Source organism: Octopus bimaculoides, chromosome 1, assembly GCF_046866305.1.
Source record: "Octopus bimaculoides isolate indiv1 chromosome 1, ASM4686630v1, whole genome shotgun sequence".
Classification (NCBI taxonomy): domain Eukaryota; kingdom Metazoa; phylum Mollusca; class Cephalopoda; order Octopoda; family Octopodidae; genus Octopus; species Octopus bimaculoides.
In genome coordinates, this window is record NC_142928.1 from 133,573,863 (window position 1) to 133,590,928 (window position 17,066).

Consider the following 17,066-nt stretch of genomic DNA (forward strand, 5'->3'; position numbering starts at 1 on the left):
AGATGATGGCTCACTTGCATTTAATGAGTCTGCAAGGAGAGAGATGTGGTGACACCACTATGAAAGGTTGCTAAATGAAGAGAATGAATGGGAGAAAGAGGGTCTGCCGAATGTCAACCCAACAGAGGGACCAGCTATCTGAATTCACAGTACCTTGGTAGATATAGCAATTAAGAGTATGAAGACTGGGAAAGCCCCACCCCCGCCCATCAGGAATCACCGCAGAGATGCTTAAAATATTTGGCAGTGTCAGCTATAGTCTAGTCACCCGTATAGTCAATCAAGTGATACATGAAGAAGTCATACCCAACGGCTGTTGTTCGCGTGACAGTAGCATAGGAAAGTAGGTTATACATCATTAGATGTATACCTGACTTTCCTATATAAAATTAAAAATATAATGGAACGCTGAACTCCAGACTATCAACTTAAACAACATTTATTCAGGTGGTAAATATATACATCTTTAGCTCTTGTTTGTTGTTACAGCTTCTGTGTGTGTGAGTATTGTCGTTGGGACGTTGGTATGTAGATGTAAGCGAGCTGTCGAGCGTAAGTCCGAAAGATGGAGAGAGACAGCTAAACACGTCCATGCTCAATCGCTGGCCAGCAAGAAAGAGGCAGAAATGAAGCGGGAACGCTTGGTTGTTGAATTCCACGCATGCGTGAGACTACGCATGCGCACAGCGTTACTACAGTAGTATTAGAGAGAGATATGGTAATGTTGCAGAGAAAAGAAATTGAGCTAATGAAAGCAAGAGAGTGTGGGACGAGATGGCTTCTACATTGGTTAATTCCATAGTTGTCATTCTGTGAAGTTACCTCAGTCGAAACAGCATTTCGCTTGAGCCGGTCAGTCGCCTCTCTGTCAGTCATTCTCACTAACTGTGTTCTGACTTTACTTGCGGAGTTCTTGTTTTTATAACTATCCAAAATTAGCCAGAAAGATAGACGTATTGTTGAGAACAATAGATTTCGTTGGAGGCCTGTGATATCTCTATTGTAGCTATTGGTGAAATAGAAGAGTCAAGTGGCGAAGACATTATTTTGCTTAGCTAAGGCATCTGGCAAATGTAACTGCTGTCACTCACAGAAAAAAAAAAAAAAACTATTGTTTTACCGTGAGAAAAGTGCTGTTGAACTATTAATTGAAATTTGGCCATCGAGGATCAATTCCACGCCATGCCTGCAAGATCCACTACAAGCATTTGTAATAAAAAGACTATCTCATTTTGCTTGTTGAATCTTTCATATTCCAATGCAGATGAATCCTCATCATTCAACAATGAGAATTTGATTCACTTAACTGAATAACCTGCTCCAGTATCAATTTATAAATAGCTAACTTTCCACGGATGCGTGTACCCTTTACATAAATTCCAGGTAGAATCAACGTGACAAGGTGTGACAGGGCATGTACTTTTGAATTATGGGGTACAAAACATCTGATGTGCTACTATACAGTTTCCGATCGTTCAGTTTCATCAACAAAATATGAACTGACTTAAAACTAAAGAAGGCGACATCTGCGTAAGATGCCAGTGGGATCGAACCGTGGATATCGTAGTTGTGAGTGAACTTCTTACTTAGACTGCACTTTCAATTTATAAAATACTTCATAATATAAATGATGGGCAAGAAATGTGTAGTTTAAAATTCGAGTTGTTTCCCTTGTTTTTTAATTTTTTTTTATTATTATTCAATTGTTGAACCCGGAACAAACACAAGTTTCTTATTAAGTTATTGACAGGTGTCGTCTCAATTTGTTTCATGAACTTTCGTTCAGTTTGCTGCAATAATGAACGAAATTTTAGTCAGAACCAATCGGAGTTTTTATAATGTTGGAGATACAGTTTACGGGTAAAGAAAAATTCTTTATAATTATTTTGTTATTTCTATTGTTGCGTTGTTGTTATTTAGGCCCACCTTCATCAACAGATTGATGATCAAAAATATTTCAGCCGTGGTCACCTCATCCCTTTTGACTGTCTAAGATTAATTAATTACCAGGAAGTCTTTCTCGAATTTTTTTTTAAACAGTGCAGTGTAATTTGATTTGAAGTAAATTTGACTGTTATTACTAACAAGGCGTGGGACCATATAGAAGCTTTCGTTTCTATTGTTCTTTCTTTTCTTGTTTTTCTTTCTATAAACACTTGAGTTTCACAGTGAGGCTATTCCACTTCAGTTTCATTAGCGAAAGTAGTTATTTTAATGGTAACATAAATCTAAATAGAATTCGTCTAGCAAAGTAAATCAATCTATAATATTTGATCTTGTTGTTGCGTAGCCTTAGGTCAGTCCTGATCGACCAGTACTATGGTCAGACATTTCAACCTCTGCAAGAACTATTGGATTGAGATTTCTTAGTCTTGTTTACGTTCTTTAATACTTTTTATGTAGGACAGAAATTTTTTTCTTCTTGATTCTGACTGAGCATTTGGAATTGAAAAACAAAACTCCGAAGATTGCTTTTGCGTTTTCAGGAGGGGTAACATAATAGAAAAGCTAGGACGGAATTAAAAACAAAAAAAAAACACCTTAAAAGGAATGTGTATTTCCCTTTTTTAAGACGATAGAGTGATTGAGCAAGATTTGGCTATAGTTTCTAGCAGGTAGAACGACCACTTTGGGACTTCTTCGTTAGGTCGTATTGATTTCAGTAGTGATGGTAGTCATAAGACAAGCACTTTGCTTCTTACTGTAAACAATGTCGCTCCATTTACGTTCTTAATGTTTACTAGAAGGAAAAAGTGGAAGAAAAAAAAGAAGACGTTCCCTCCCCACTTAAAAAAAAATTCATAAGTTTCTGATTCTCCTCTCCCAAAATTCCATGTTAGAGAGAGAGAGAGAGAGGGGGGCCTTTTAACTGTTATAAATGAACAACTGTAAATAGAAGCTAACAGTTACTGTTGAACGAGAAAAGACTTTATCTAAATTATTTTCACTATTTGGATCAAAGAGATCGGAAGAGCTCATACAGAAGCCCTCCAAAACGATGGGAAGATGACCGTCAGAAAATTCAAGCTCAAATGGAAGAGCAAGGTGCAATCAAGGGAAGAATGGAAGTGTTTTCTAGCGATGTGTAGCATATCTGATAGTCTGGTTGATAACCCTAAAACCCTAACCCTAACACCCTAGTGAAAATCGTGCAGGTGTTAATCTGAAAATTTACCTTATATTTTTATTAACTTGGTTTGCCAACTGTCTGCAGGTGTATATATTTTACATAACTTCATTTCAAAGCTTTGTTTATTTAAGTTCCTCTTTTGTGCTGTTGGAAAATGTAACCCTTCAAATTACTTAGATAAGGATACAATATGATTTTCTCTGTTGTATATTAACAAACAGATTATTATCAAATATTATTTCCTCCTGTTCCCCATCATCGTCGTACTATATCCGTTTTGATCATATGCTGTCTTATAATGCATGATAAAATCCTATCCTGTATGGTACGGATCTTCCCACTTCTTGACTTTTCTCCTTCCTTCTGTCACAAGTACCTTCCACTGTATACTCTTTTACTTGTTTCAGTCATTTGACTGTGGCCATGCTGGAGCACCACCTTTAGTCGAGCAAATCGACCCCAGGACTTATTCTTTGTAAGCCTAGTACTTATTCTATCGGTCTCTTTTTGCCTAACCTCTAAGTGTCGGGGACATAAACACACAAGCATCGGTTGTCAAGCAATGCTAGGGGGACAAACACACGCAAACACACACACACAGATACATATATATATACATATATCCAACGGGCTTCTTTCAGTTTCTGTCTATCAAATCCACTCACAAGGCTTTGGTTGGCCCGAGGCTATAGTAGAAGACACCTGCCCAAGGTGCCACGCAGTGGGACTGAACCCAGAACCATGTGGTTGGTAAGCAAGCTACTTACCACACAGCCACTCCTGCGTACAAAACATTTTTACCTCATCAGTGCCATCCATCCACAGCATCAAATATCAGTGCAAGCACAGCTGCTATCCCTACATACATTGACTAATGCTTTGAATCCTCCACTGTTCACTTGAATTCTGATTAGATACTTTCAACTGATCATACTCAACTAATTTTGATCCAGTCTCTGGATTTTCTACATTCATTATCCATATCTTACTACCATCCAGCTTCACACATTTCCCTATGTATTGCCTTTGCATGGAGAAAATTCACATTAGAAGTATTAGCCTCACATATGGGTTGAGTAAGAATATATTTTTGATATTTTTTACAAGCCAATAAGAGTAGTAATGTATGTCATTCTTGTTGATCCTTCAATGATCACTACAATAAAATTGTTCAGTCTGCTGTGTTGATTAAAAAAAAAAAAAAAAAAAAATTTCAAGCTTTTGTAAGGAATAAAGCCAAATAAATATATACAGCAGTTTCTATATTTGAAAAAATTTCAAAACTTGAGCCCTACAAAATCCTGTTTTGTGCCACTCAAAGCAGCAAAGTTGGTGTTTTCTTCTGAATCTTCATTATATGCAGCAATAATGTATACCAATGTAAGTAACTACAATGTGCAGGTGTGGCTGTGTAGTAAAAAATTTGCTTCCCAACCACATATATGGCCTTGGATTTAGTCTCAATGTGTGGCACCTTGGGTGAATATCTTCTACTATAGACCCAGGCCAACCAAAGCCTTGTGAGTGGATTTGAAAGATGGAAACTGAAAGAAGCAGTGTCGTATATATGTGTGTGTGTATGCCTCCCACTACATGACAACAGTGTTGGTTTGTTTGTGTCCCTGTAACTTAGTGGGTTAGCATAAGAGACCAATAGATTAAGTACCAGATTTCAAAAAGTAAGTACTGCATTCAATTCATTCCGCTAAAAACCTTTAAGGTGGTGCCCCAGCATGACTGCAGTCCATTGGGTGAAACAAGTAAAAGATACAAGAAATGAATTAATCCAAATGCATCTTTCAGTTTCTGAGAAGCTTCCAGATGTTTTGATTAGAGAAACAACTAATTATCCATAATGAGTTGAAATGTTTCTGTTTTGAATCCTTTATAAGAAATTGTCATACTTGTGGTTTCACTTCTGTTCTCTTTAGACTTCTTGCTTGTAACTATTAATGTGTACAAGTGTGTCTGTGTGTGCATGTGTGTGTGTATATATATATATATATATATATATATAGCCTTTAGGAAGCCAAACAAGAAGCTATCATACATTAACACAAATTCCTGTCATCCAGCCTATCCTCAAGCACAAAGATTTTTGATGCTGCCTGCCCATATTACAATGAGGCTTTGGCCACCAGCAGTTACACACCAGACCCTAACCCCTCCAAGAGAAAGTGCCACTGGAAAGTGTTGTAGTTCACACTACCCTTCTCTTTAAGTGTTAAAACCCAAGTAGGGAATATATTTCTTAGCTTAGTAGATAAGCACTTGCCCCATACAAATAGGCTCTACAAAATATTCAATAGGTATATCTTGAGAATTTCCTTTAATTGTGCACTCAGTGTAAAAAATATTTTAGTACGTAGGTCCACACCTGAGACAGAAGCAGGATGCTCATGTAGGGGTGATGCAGCATGACCACTGAATGGCCACTGTAACATGGAGATGATCATATACAAGCCAGAGGTAACAGCTGTAGGCCCAAATGGGTAACCAAATGCGTGAAAGTATATGAGAGCCCACTATAACAACCACAAGTCCTCCTTCAACATCCTGGAGGGACACAACGCCACAACCCTAGCTAAGCATGTTTAGTCTTTGAAAGAAGGTGCCACTGAGTACAGCATAAAGTGGAAGATCCTAGAGAAATGTAAACTGTACTTCAATAGCAGCAGATTATGCCTGGCTGAGAAAAGAGCACCCAGCACCCAAGCATTTACCTGAATCAGAGAAGTGAAATTTTTAATCCTTGCCCACATGAAAGGAAGTACATCCTAGCATACCTGCATGCCCCATCATAACTATAATCACCAGTCCCACAACTTTGGCCTTCCACCAATATCTTGGAGCCTGGCAAAGAGTTTGATCAAATCATACACTAATGCACCCACAAACATGCATGGTGGAACCTACCCAATTGACTGTTTTCCACTACCGCCAATATGAACTTCCACACATATTTTACCCTTACATACACTGCATGCACACATAAAAGCCCCATGTACTTAACCAATGCATAAAAGAAAGAAAACACACTAACGAACACAGATGTGTATGCCACACCCCCTGCAAAGGTTATACATATAGTACCACTACACAAATTCCATTTCCACAAGAACACCAACCTTAAAGACATACACATTTCCCACAAACTTTTCCAGAAAACTCTTACTAACTTGCCACATAACCACCCTAGTGGTGAGGTTTTGGTACCGAGGACATAACTCTTAACTCAATCCCCTACTCATTTCGTTTCATTATCTTTTTTACAGCAACTACAAACTAGATATGTCTGTTCACCTCCAACAAAAGAGAACAGTCGCTATATTTCATTCCATATTGACTACCTCTGATGAGCACAGAGTTACATAACCGGATTGTTACTTAATACTCTGTTGAATCCCTGGAGCAAAACTCATTGATCAGATCGGCCATAATGGATATATAATATTGTATACTTCAGATAATATATATATATATATTTATGTATGTAAGCTGTATTTAAAATTAAAGTTTAATCAGGTGACTTTAAGGTGTAGTATCCAAACCTTGTCATAGGAATGTCCCTTGTAGTGTGCCTGCAAAACACCTTCACTGCTTGCAGCTACCAGGCATCATCTAGGGTAGTGCACTTGTGTTGCTGGATGTACATAAGGACTTCCTTGGTGTGCGTTGAGTGTATTCTAAATGATTAATTAATATGGAAGACACCGTATTAATCATTTAGCATATTTATTTATGTATGTATATATATGTGTGTATATATATATATATATATATATATATATATATATATAAATATATATTTATGTATGTGTATATATATATATTTTATGTATATATATATATATATTTATGTATTTGTATATACATTTAAAATATAAGGATAAAATCTATATAAGATTTTTCAAGTAGCCAGTGTGAAAAACCAATTTAGGAAAAAATTAATACAAAGTAAATAATTTTTCTTTATTCTTTTTTTTTCTTCCTTTATTTGCTTCAGTCATTTGACTGCGACCATGCTGGAGCACTGCCTTTAGCTGAGCAAATCGACCCCAGCACTTACTCTTTGTAAGCCTAGTACTTATTCTTTCAGTCGCTTTTGACAAACCGCTAGGTTACGGGGATGTAAACACACCAGCATCGGTTACCAAGCGATGTGGGGACAAACACAGATGCACAAACATATACATACCCATGCCAGCATGGAAAATGGACGTTAAACGATGATGATAATGATGATGATGATGATGATGATGGGCTTCTTTCAGTTTCCGTCTACCAAATCCACTCCCAAGGTTTTGGTCAGCCAGAGGCTAAAGTAGAAGACACTTGCCCAAGATACCATACAGTGGGATTGAACCCGTTTCCATGTGGTTGGTAAGCAACCTACTCACCAGACAGCCACTCCTGTACCAATAATAAATAATAAATGAATTTATATAAATATATATATATATATATATATATATGTATACATATATATGTATATATATATATATATATATATATAGTTTCAAAAAAACACAAAAAACAATAACAAAAAAGTGAGGACGTGATACGGATAGCGTTATTGGAAGCTCGGGAAAGGAAAGAGAGAGAATATGACGTTTCGGGCGGAGCCCTTTGTTGGAAAGACGGAAAGTTCGAAGAATGGAAAAACGGAGGAAGAGAAAATCGGCACCGATGCCCACGAGGTTACATATATATATATATATATATATATATATATATATATATATATATATATACATACATAAATATATACGTGTATATTTATACGTGTAAATATATACGTGTATATTTATTGAAGTAGTTTGACTTTAGAGTCCCATTACAGGTTTTGATGTTACTTATAGTAATAGCCCCTAATATAATTAATGTGTATATATATATATATGTAGTGAAACTACCTCCCGCCATTAGATACAAACTACTATCGCCATTACATACAATCTTCTCATTTAAATATAAATAAATGCGAGCGTAGTAGAGAACCCATTCCTTGTTCATCACGTGACTGATCATTATTCAAATCGGCAACTTCTTCGAACCGTTCCCGCCAGAACGCAAACTGACCAATCACGGCCCCTAATAAGGTCACGTGATGGAGTAAAATTCTGAAGCCTTCGGGAGCCCATAGTTTGTTATAAATAGCTTTAACTCATACCCAATAATTTGTCTCGGTCCAGTTTCTCTTTGAGAACTGTTCCGTGTACCACACGACAGCAGCAGCAGTTCCAGCGACCACTTCAGCAGCTTCGTCCAGCCACGATGACCTCCGCCGTCGCCACATCAGCAACAAGAGTCTACTACTACTATCCAGCATCATCATCATGACCAACACGATTAATACCAAGCAGCCTCTACGCTACCCGCGTCAACACGATTTACTAATTACACCACACCAAACTCCGCGGCACATCTCTCTCTTCGATTCTGTTAGGTGACTCAGCTTCACCACGGTAAATAAACAGACAAGAGTTCTTAAACAGACAAGAAATTCTCAGCCAGCGATGAACATCTGTATAACAAGAATCACGGCCCGGCATCGATGCCACGACATCACAACTAGTGATCAGCACTGCCACACTCAGCCTCTCCTCACTTTCACATACAGAACTTTTCCTATAGTGTACTAACGATCTGGTATAATTGCTCACGTGTTATTGACTCTCTTTCTATCTGCTGTAATAATACACATACACATACATACTTTTCTTTGTACGACGGCCTGTCTTTGATTATGTTCTTATATGTCGCATTCACACTCACTCACAGACATACATCTTTAACGCCACAATAAATATCTCTGTTATTCATCTTATACGGTTGTGGTCTTTCATTACTGGTCATCTATGTTATCGACGCATAACATATCATGTATATCATCTATTGATATATATTGTATGTTCGACCGTGTGACGCGTTTAAATAAAAGGAGTCCTCTGTTTTTTCCATTCGTCACGATATCTCCTTTTATGAGTTCGCACGGTCGTCCCTTACATATATATATATATGTATATATATATATATATATACAAAACAAAACATCTTGAGGATTGAATCATCCCAGAGGGCACTCACCAAACGAACTGAAGGCATGACAGATCTTGATTACTGGGACCACCTTAAAGCCTTGAAGCTCTACTCTCTCCAGCGCCACCGCAAGTGGTACATCATTTGTACGATGCGGAAAATATACCGCCAGCATTACCCAAACGACCTGAACATTAAATTCAAGGTTCATCCAAGGCTGGGACCACGAGCCATACATCCCCTGCCCAATTCAAGATCACATCATATAGGTACATTGTGGCATAATTTCTTTTCCTCAACAGGCCCTGCCCTGTAACATTGTCCCGAAACAGATAAAAGAGGAAAAGGATCCTATCAGCTTTAAACGGAGTCTAGACAGCTTTCTACAAGGAATACCAGACAAGCCACCCATACCTGGATACAACTCACTCAATAAGAACTCACTACTTGAATGGACCATAGACCAAACTTAACTGTAAAAAGGATTTAGATAATCCTATCAGGTGGTGCTATTAAGTTAGACATGGCCTGGACCAATCTTTGGTCAAAACAAATCTAAATTTTATCTAAGTTTATATATATATATATATATATATATATATATATATATATATTCTATGTATATATCTATTTATATATGAATGTATATATATATATATATGTTTATATATATATATATATATTTATGTATGTATGTATATATATATATATATACATATATTTATGTATGTATGTATATACATACACACACACATGCACACATATATAGGTATGTGTACGTGTGTGTGTGTGTGTGTATCCTGTTTCTGACCTTCAAATTATTGGAAAAAATCCAAGAGTTTGCATATGATTCTAATCATTGTCAGTCAGGGCTTCCTTTATAATTGTAAATAGTGCCTTTGTAGGATAGCTTGGACCAGACATAGGTGCAGCCTTCTGAAAGAAGTACACCATTTAATAAAAAAAAACAAAAAATCATTATACTAAGCTATTAAATTTTTGTTTTTTTACGTCTATCTTTTCAGCTAAATTCAAGTGTTTTAGTAACTTCTGTTTATATTTCTTCATCCATACTTATAATTACTTGTTTAAAGTAATCATAATTGTGTTTAAAATATGGAAATTTGAAGAAAATTTCAAAATAACAATTAAACATTTACTGTGGGGAGGACACTGTCTCAACGTTTTGTTTGAATTTCACAAAAGTATGCCTTTACCAGTATAATTTTTTTGTAAGACAGCTTTGTTGGATGGATATTAATTTCATTGTGGCCTTCCATCATAAAAAGATCTCTCTATATCTGGAGTAGATGACCCACTGAACTAGCATACACATATAGACGCACATCCGAATGTATATGCATGTCCATACTAATTATTTTATATATATCTTATAAAATGTTATATGTTATAAATGGTTAAGTATACATAGTTTTGAAGTTAAGTATGAATGCTTGGGATAAGGTGGTTATTGGGTGAGGGTATGGGAAAGTGGCTGTGGTTGGAAAATAAATAAAATATAGATTAGTTATCCTGGCAGAATATGTGGATTATTTAAAATGCTTAAAATCTTGTAATTTAAACAGCATTGTATGTAGGCAAGGAGAGAAGATTTCTTTCCTGATGTTCAAGATGTTTGCTGTTGAGGTTATGATATTTAGCTTGCTTCTCAGTGACACAGAAGTTACAGTTGTTGTCTTGTCCTGTATATCAGTCAAGCCTGGCTATTAAATTTATTTAGGGGTTTTCCACATTACCATCATTTAGGCCCCATATAATTTTGGTCAAAGAAATACTATTTCTTTTATTATTGTCTCTGAATGAAACCAAATACTGTGTACATCGTTCTGTGAAGGCATTTTTGATCAGTCTAATTTAAGTTTTTATGGTACCACCTGTGTCTGCAATGTTGGCCCTGTAGACCAATTCTTTTATAAGACACTTTTTGTTCAAAGGACACTTATCAGTGGATTGGTATTTGCATAATCATTGTGGTGTTGTTTTTTTAAAATTATAATTGAAAATTCCTGAGCCTGTATTGGGATGGCAACTATAACTTTTACTGGGTTCCTATTAAAGATCTTATGTTTGTGTGAACATGGCAATTGGGTGTCAATAAATTTTTGGAATCACTGGTTATATTTCTGGCTAAATTCATAGTATGGCCTATCAAAGGTTGGTTTAACATAAGTTATTTGATTCTCAAAACTGGACCTTTCTAATGCGATGCTATAGTATGGAATTGCCTCTTTGAAATATGCCCTTTCTCCATAACTACCAAATACTCATGCTTAAATTTGAAATTAAATATACATATGTTCATATATTCGTGTGTGTATGTGTGTTTATATATGAGTATGTGTATATGTGTGAGTGTGTGTGTATGTATAAGTGTTTGTATGTTGATCCTGGCTGCTTCAAAGTTGGAGATGGCTTGGAAGCAAGAGTTTCTCCACTGAACTTTATTCAGTGCTATCAACTCCCATATCTTTAGGTTTATCTTGCAGGTTTCCAAGCAGGACTTTAAATTGTCCTTCTAACAGAGCAGTGAGTGGCCTTGGTGCTTGGCACCAGAGCTAAGCTGACCATAGAAGAGAGCTTTAGGTAAGTGAGTGTCTTGCATGTATACCACATGGTCAATGCTCCGCAGTTGCACTTTGATAAGGAAACTTGCTATGCCTAGAATGTCACATTGTGCAAAAATCTTTGTGTTGGGGTCTTTATCCTGCCTCTTAATATTGTGAAGTCTTGGTAGCATGTAGAATCTACAGCAAAGTTTACTGCTCCTTTGGTCTATAATCCAGTGCTAATCGTCTCTCCATCTCTGGACAGTGGGCCTTTTTCCCTATGCATGCTCTTTTAGTTTTGGGTATTTCTATTAGAGCTTACTTTTGTTTTCATCAATCTTTTACAACCTTTTCTAATAGTGAAAACTCTTCTTCAGCAGTTCTGTTATCATTCAACTCAGTAAATTTTACAGCTTATAGCTTGAAAGTGGCATTATACAAAGAATATTTTTTCTTAACACCAACAATAACCATTATGAGAAAGCTATTCAAAGAAAATGTTTTATTTTATAGAACTTGTTATTTTAAAGGAATGTTTATATTTTTTCTTTGTACATTATACATATTTAATTAGGGTCAATAATTTGATTAATTAGCAATGCATAGCCAAAGCACATCATCAAAACAGTATATAGTTAACAGTATCACTAAAGAATGCTATCATGATAGTAAGCTAATCTAAGCACAGATTTTCTATGAATGAGTTATTTTGCAGTCAGACGGGCTTTTAAATAAGGAAATGAGTTTGTTATCACTGCTAATTATTAAAATAGTCAGCGTGGTACCTTGGGCAAGTGTCTTCTACTATAGCCTCAGGCTGACCAAAGCCTTGTGAGTGGATTTGGTAGACGGAAACTGAAAGAAGCCCATCATATATATGTATATATATATGTATGTGTGTGTATATGTTTGTGTGTCTGCATTTGTCCCCACAACATCGCTTGGGTGTTTATGTCTGTGTAACTTAGCGGTTTGGTAAAAGAGACTGATAGAATAAGTACTAGGCTTACAAAGAATAAGTCCTGGGATCAATTTGCTCAACTAAAGGCGGTGCTCTAGCATGGATGCAGTCAAATGATTGAAACAAGGAAAACAATAATTAAAAGACCAATTTTGCCAACAAGTGTTTTCAGTCATTTGATATGTACAGTAATTTAGTCAAAATGGCAGCACCCGAAGCACTTCATTCATCATATCTCTTATGTCTCAGGCTAAGTTATTTTTCTCAATATTATTCAGTGACATTTACAAATAAACTAAGATAGATAGTTTATAGCAGGATTTCTCAACCATATTTTGCCTATGGACCTTTTTGATTCCTATTTTACTCTACTGGACCCCTATAGACATTCGATGCTTAAAACAGTCCCATTATACTTTTTATAATTAAATATTATTAGGAATTGCTTAGAAAAAATGGTCAAAACATTTTGTATATCGTAGGAGTAAAATCAATTTTAACAGCAAAATCTTATATGGGCCCCTAAAGGCTATGTGGACCCCAGTTGAGAACCATTGGCTTATAGGATAATATATGGGCATGAATTTAATAAAATTTAAATGGAATATAATAAGTTGTTTATAGTTCATTCAAACATGGTGTGAGGTGGTAACAATCATAACCTGATTGGTAAGGAAGTAGTATCATACAACAAAAATTATAACTTTGCCTCATGTGTAAGTTGCACCTCAGTTTTTTCAGTTAAAATCAAGTATAAATAAAATAGTGTGATTTATGCATTAATAAGTACAATATATATAATCACTTCACTTATATATATATCTATACTAGTTGAACAATCCGTCGTTGCTGGACAATTTTTAGAATGGCTTATATAAATTTTTGTTTATTCCATGTCAGGCCATGCCTTTCCCAACAGTTAGGCTTCTTGATCATGACAGATTTGTGCAAGGAAAGCCTTTTTTCTGTCGAGGTCATATATGCCCTTTTATTAAACTATTTTCCTTAGTCATTGCATAGGGATCACCATAAACTTTAAGCTTATATAAAAATACCATTATTATTATTTACGGGATATGTATATATGTAAGCACCTGTGCTGGTACCACATAAAAAACACCTAATACACTGTAAAGTGGTTGGCATTAAAAGGGCATCCAGCCATAGAAACCAAACCAAAACGTATAGCTGGAACCTGGTGCAGCTCTCCAACTTGCCAGCTCTATCCAACCCATCCAACTGATGCGAACATAGAAAACAAATACAGTTCTATATTTAAGAGATGAGGAATGATGTACATTATTTACATTTGACGGACACAGCATTTCAGCTGATATACTCTCCACCCTTCATCAGGTGTCTTGGGGAAATTTCGAACCTGGGTTCTCATTCCTAAGGTATTTTTCAATGTTGTTGTTGTTGTTGTTGTTGTTGTTGTTTGTATTATTATTATTATTATTATTATTTGTTTGACTTTTGTTTTGCATTTGTACAAGTTGGATCCAAGTCTCACCCAGAGACCTCAAGAGACACCAAGTTAGAAGTTCATGTAGGTGTTATGCCTAGGGTACCATATATTTGGATTTGTACAGTTTTGTTCTAGTGAATGTTTAAGAAACCATAAGAAAATTATGTGCTTGCTTTAAAATTATTATTATTATTATTATTATTATTATTATTATTATCATCATCATTATTATTGCTTTCTAATGCTGGAGATGTATTATAGTGTCAGCTGTTCACTACCAGTGAACTAAGGTAACATCTCTTATTTATCAAGCACCTTCCGGAGTATTCAAGCGGTTACAAGCAGTGCTGTTTTCTGCAAGTGCTCCACCCTTATTGCAGCTCCTATTTGTTCCACGTACTTCTCAGGATTTTTGCTCACTGTTCTTAGAGCTCCAACAATTATTGGTACTACTGCTACGTTTTTCATTGACCACAACTAACCTGTCATATCTCTCAACTTTTCTTTCTTCCTTATCACATAGCTTGTTGTCAGCTGGGCATGCTATATCTATGATCCAGCATAGTTTGTTTTCTTTCTCAATTAAGACTATGTCTGGCTTCCTTTTCTCTATCTCATGGCCACACTGAATCATAAAATCCCATAGGATCTTTGCATTTCTATTTTCGACGATGCCTTCAGGTTTGTGGTTGTACCAATTTTTTGCTCTGTCAAGTCCATACTTGTTGCAAAGTGTCCAATGGACAAGCCTGGCTATATTGTCGTGGTGTCTCTTATATTCCTTCTGGGCTAGTGGCTTATTGGCATATGTCATGCAGTTTCACCGTTTTGTCCACAGATTCCGCACTTATCACTTTCTGATGTGTTGTCTACTCTGTATTCTCTGTAGTTTGTTCTTAGTGCTTGCTCTTGGGCAGCACAGATTAGAGCCTCCGTTTCCAGTTTTAAATCACTTTTAGTCATCCACAGCCATGTTTTTTTCTATCTGTCTTATCTTCAACATCTCTATGAAATTGACCATGCATTCTTTTCTTTACACACATATTTTCAGTTTCATTCGTTTTCAATTTCTTGTATGGTGCTTTATCTTTGCAATCTTTCATCCTACACAAGCCTGACCTTCTTACTTCTAATAATAGCGGTTCTGTGGCATTTTTTATACACCATGATATGTTGTTTTCTTCTGCTCTAATGCTGTGTTCGCATCCAATAAGTCCTCTTCCCCTTCTTTTTCTTGGTACATACAGTCTGTCTGTGTCACTTTTTGGGTGGAGTGACCCATATCTAGTTAGCAACTTTCTTGTCTTTCTGTCTAAGCTGTTTAGTTCATCTACTCTCCATGCAATTACTCCTGCCCCATATCTAAGGTGTTGATAGCTTCGATCTTATATATATATATATATATATATGTATATATATATATATATATATATATATATATATATATATATATATATATATATATATATATATACATATATATATACATATATATATATATATATACATACATATATAAATATACACACACACACACACACACACATATATATACATGTCTATATACACAATATATATATGTATGTATATATATACGCAGGAATATAAATATATCTTTATATAAATATATACATGCATATAAATATACATGCTTCACTACTTCATCCAATGTCTTCCTGGGTCTCCCTCTATCCCGGATTCCTTTCACTGTTTGGGAGTGGCACTTCTTCACACAGCTCTCCTCATCCATCCATAGTACATGACCATACCAATGCAAACGTCTCTCTTGCATGCCACATCCGATGCTTCTTATGTCCAACATTTCTCTCAGGGCGCTTACACTCTGTCTTGTGTGTACACTGACATTACACATCCAGTGGATCATGCTAGCTTCATTTCTTTTGAGCCTACGCATGTCTTCAGCAGTCACGGCTCTTTTGCACACATGCATCATACAATCTACCTTTCACTTTGAGTGAGAGGCCCTTTGTCACCAGTAGGGGTAGAAGCTTTCTGAACTTTGCCCAGACTATTCTTATTCTAGTGGTAACACTCTCTGAGCTTCCACTCCCACTACAGACTTGGTCACCTAGGTAGTGGAAGCTATCAACTACTAGTTTCTTCCCCTGGCATGTGATGGAATTTGTTTTCTGAGCATGTGGTGTTTATTGCCCCTGTGCATCTGCTGCACACAAAAGCTATCTTCCCAGTTAATCTTCTTTTGATGTTGCTGCTCTTCTTATGTGTCCATAGCTTACACTGGCTACATCTTATAGAGTTTCTACCTACACCTTTTCTACAGATTGAGCAGGGCCACCTACCTGATGGTGTGTGTGATGTGTTCGCCTTCCTACTTACTAGAACTTTGGTCTTTGCAATATTGACTCTAAAGCTCTTTGATTCTAAACCTTGCTTCCACACCTGAAATTTCTTCTCTAGTACTGGTAGCGATTCTGCTATGAGGGCCAGGTCATCAGCATAGAGGAGCTCCCAGGGGCAACCCATCTTGAATTCCGCTGTTATTGCCTGGAGGACTATGATGAATAAAAGGGGACTGAGGGCTGATCTTTGGTAGACCACTACCTCTACCCGGAATTCTTCACTATACTCATTGCCAACCCTAACCTTACTAACGGACTCTCTGTATAGGGCCTGTACAGCCCTTATTAACCAGTTTCTGCATCGCACAACAGATAAGGGATTGGGGGACCCTGTCAAAGGCTTTCTCCAAGTCCACAAATTATATATATATATATATATATATATATATATATATATATATATATATATATATATATATATATATATAATTATATATATATATATATAATTATATATATATAATTATATATATATATATATAATTATATATATATATATATAATTATATATATATAT

General features: G+C 36.0%; 1 protein-coding gene across 4 annotated transcripts in view; it reads left to right on the forward strand.

The window, feature by feature from the left end:
• The first annotated feature begins 655 nt into the window (after positions 1 to 655).
• Positions 656 to 17,066, forward strand: part of LOC106881505 (uncharacterized) — a 50,530-nt gene continuing 34,119 nt past the window's right edge. The window contains exons 1-2 of one of the 4 annotated variants that reach the window (XM_089358752.1): positions 684 to 1,860; positions 11,680 to 11,776. The gene's annotated coding sequence lies outside the window, so the exon portion shown is untranslated. Of the gene's footprint in view, positions 1,861 to 11,666; positions 11,777 to 17,066 lie in introns of all 4 variants that reach the window. The other 3 variants (XM_089358759.1, XM_089358765.1, XM_089358747.1) reach the window with 3 other exon arrangements.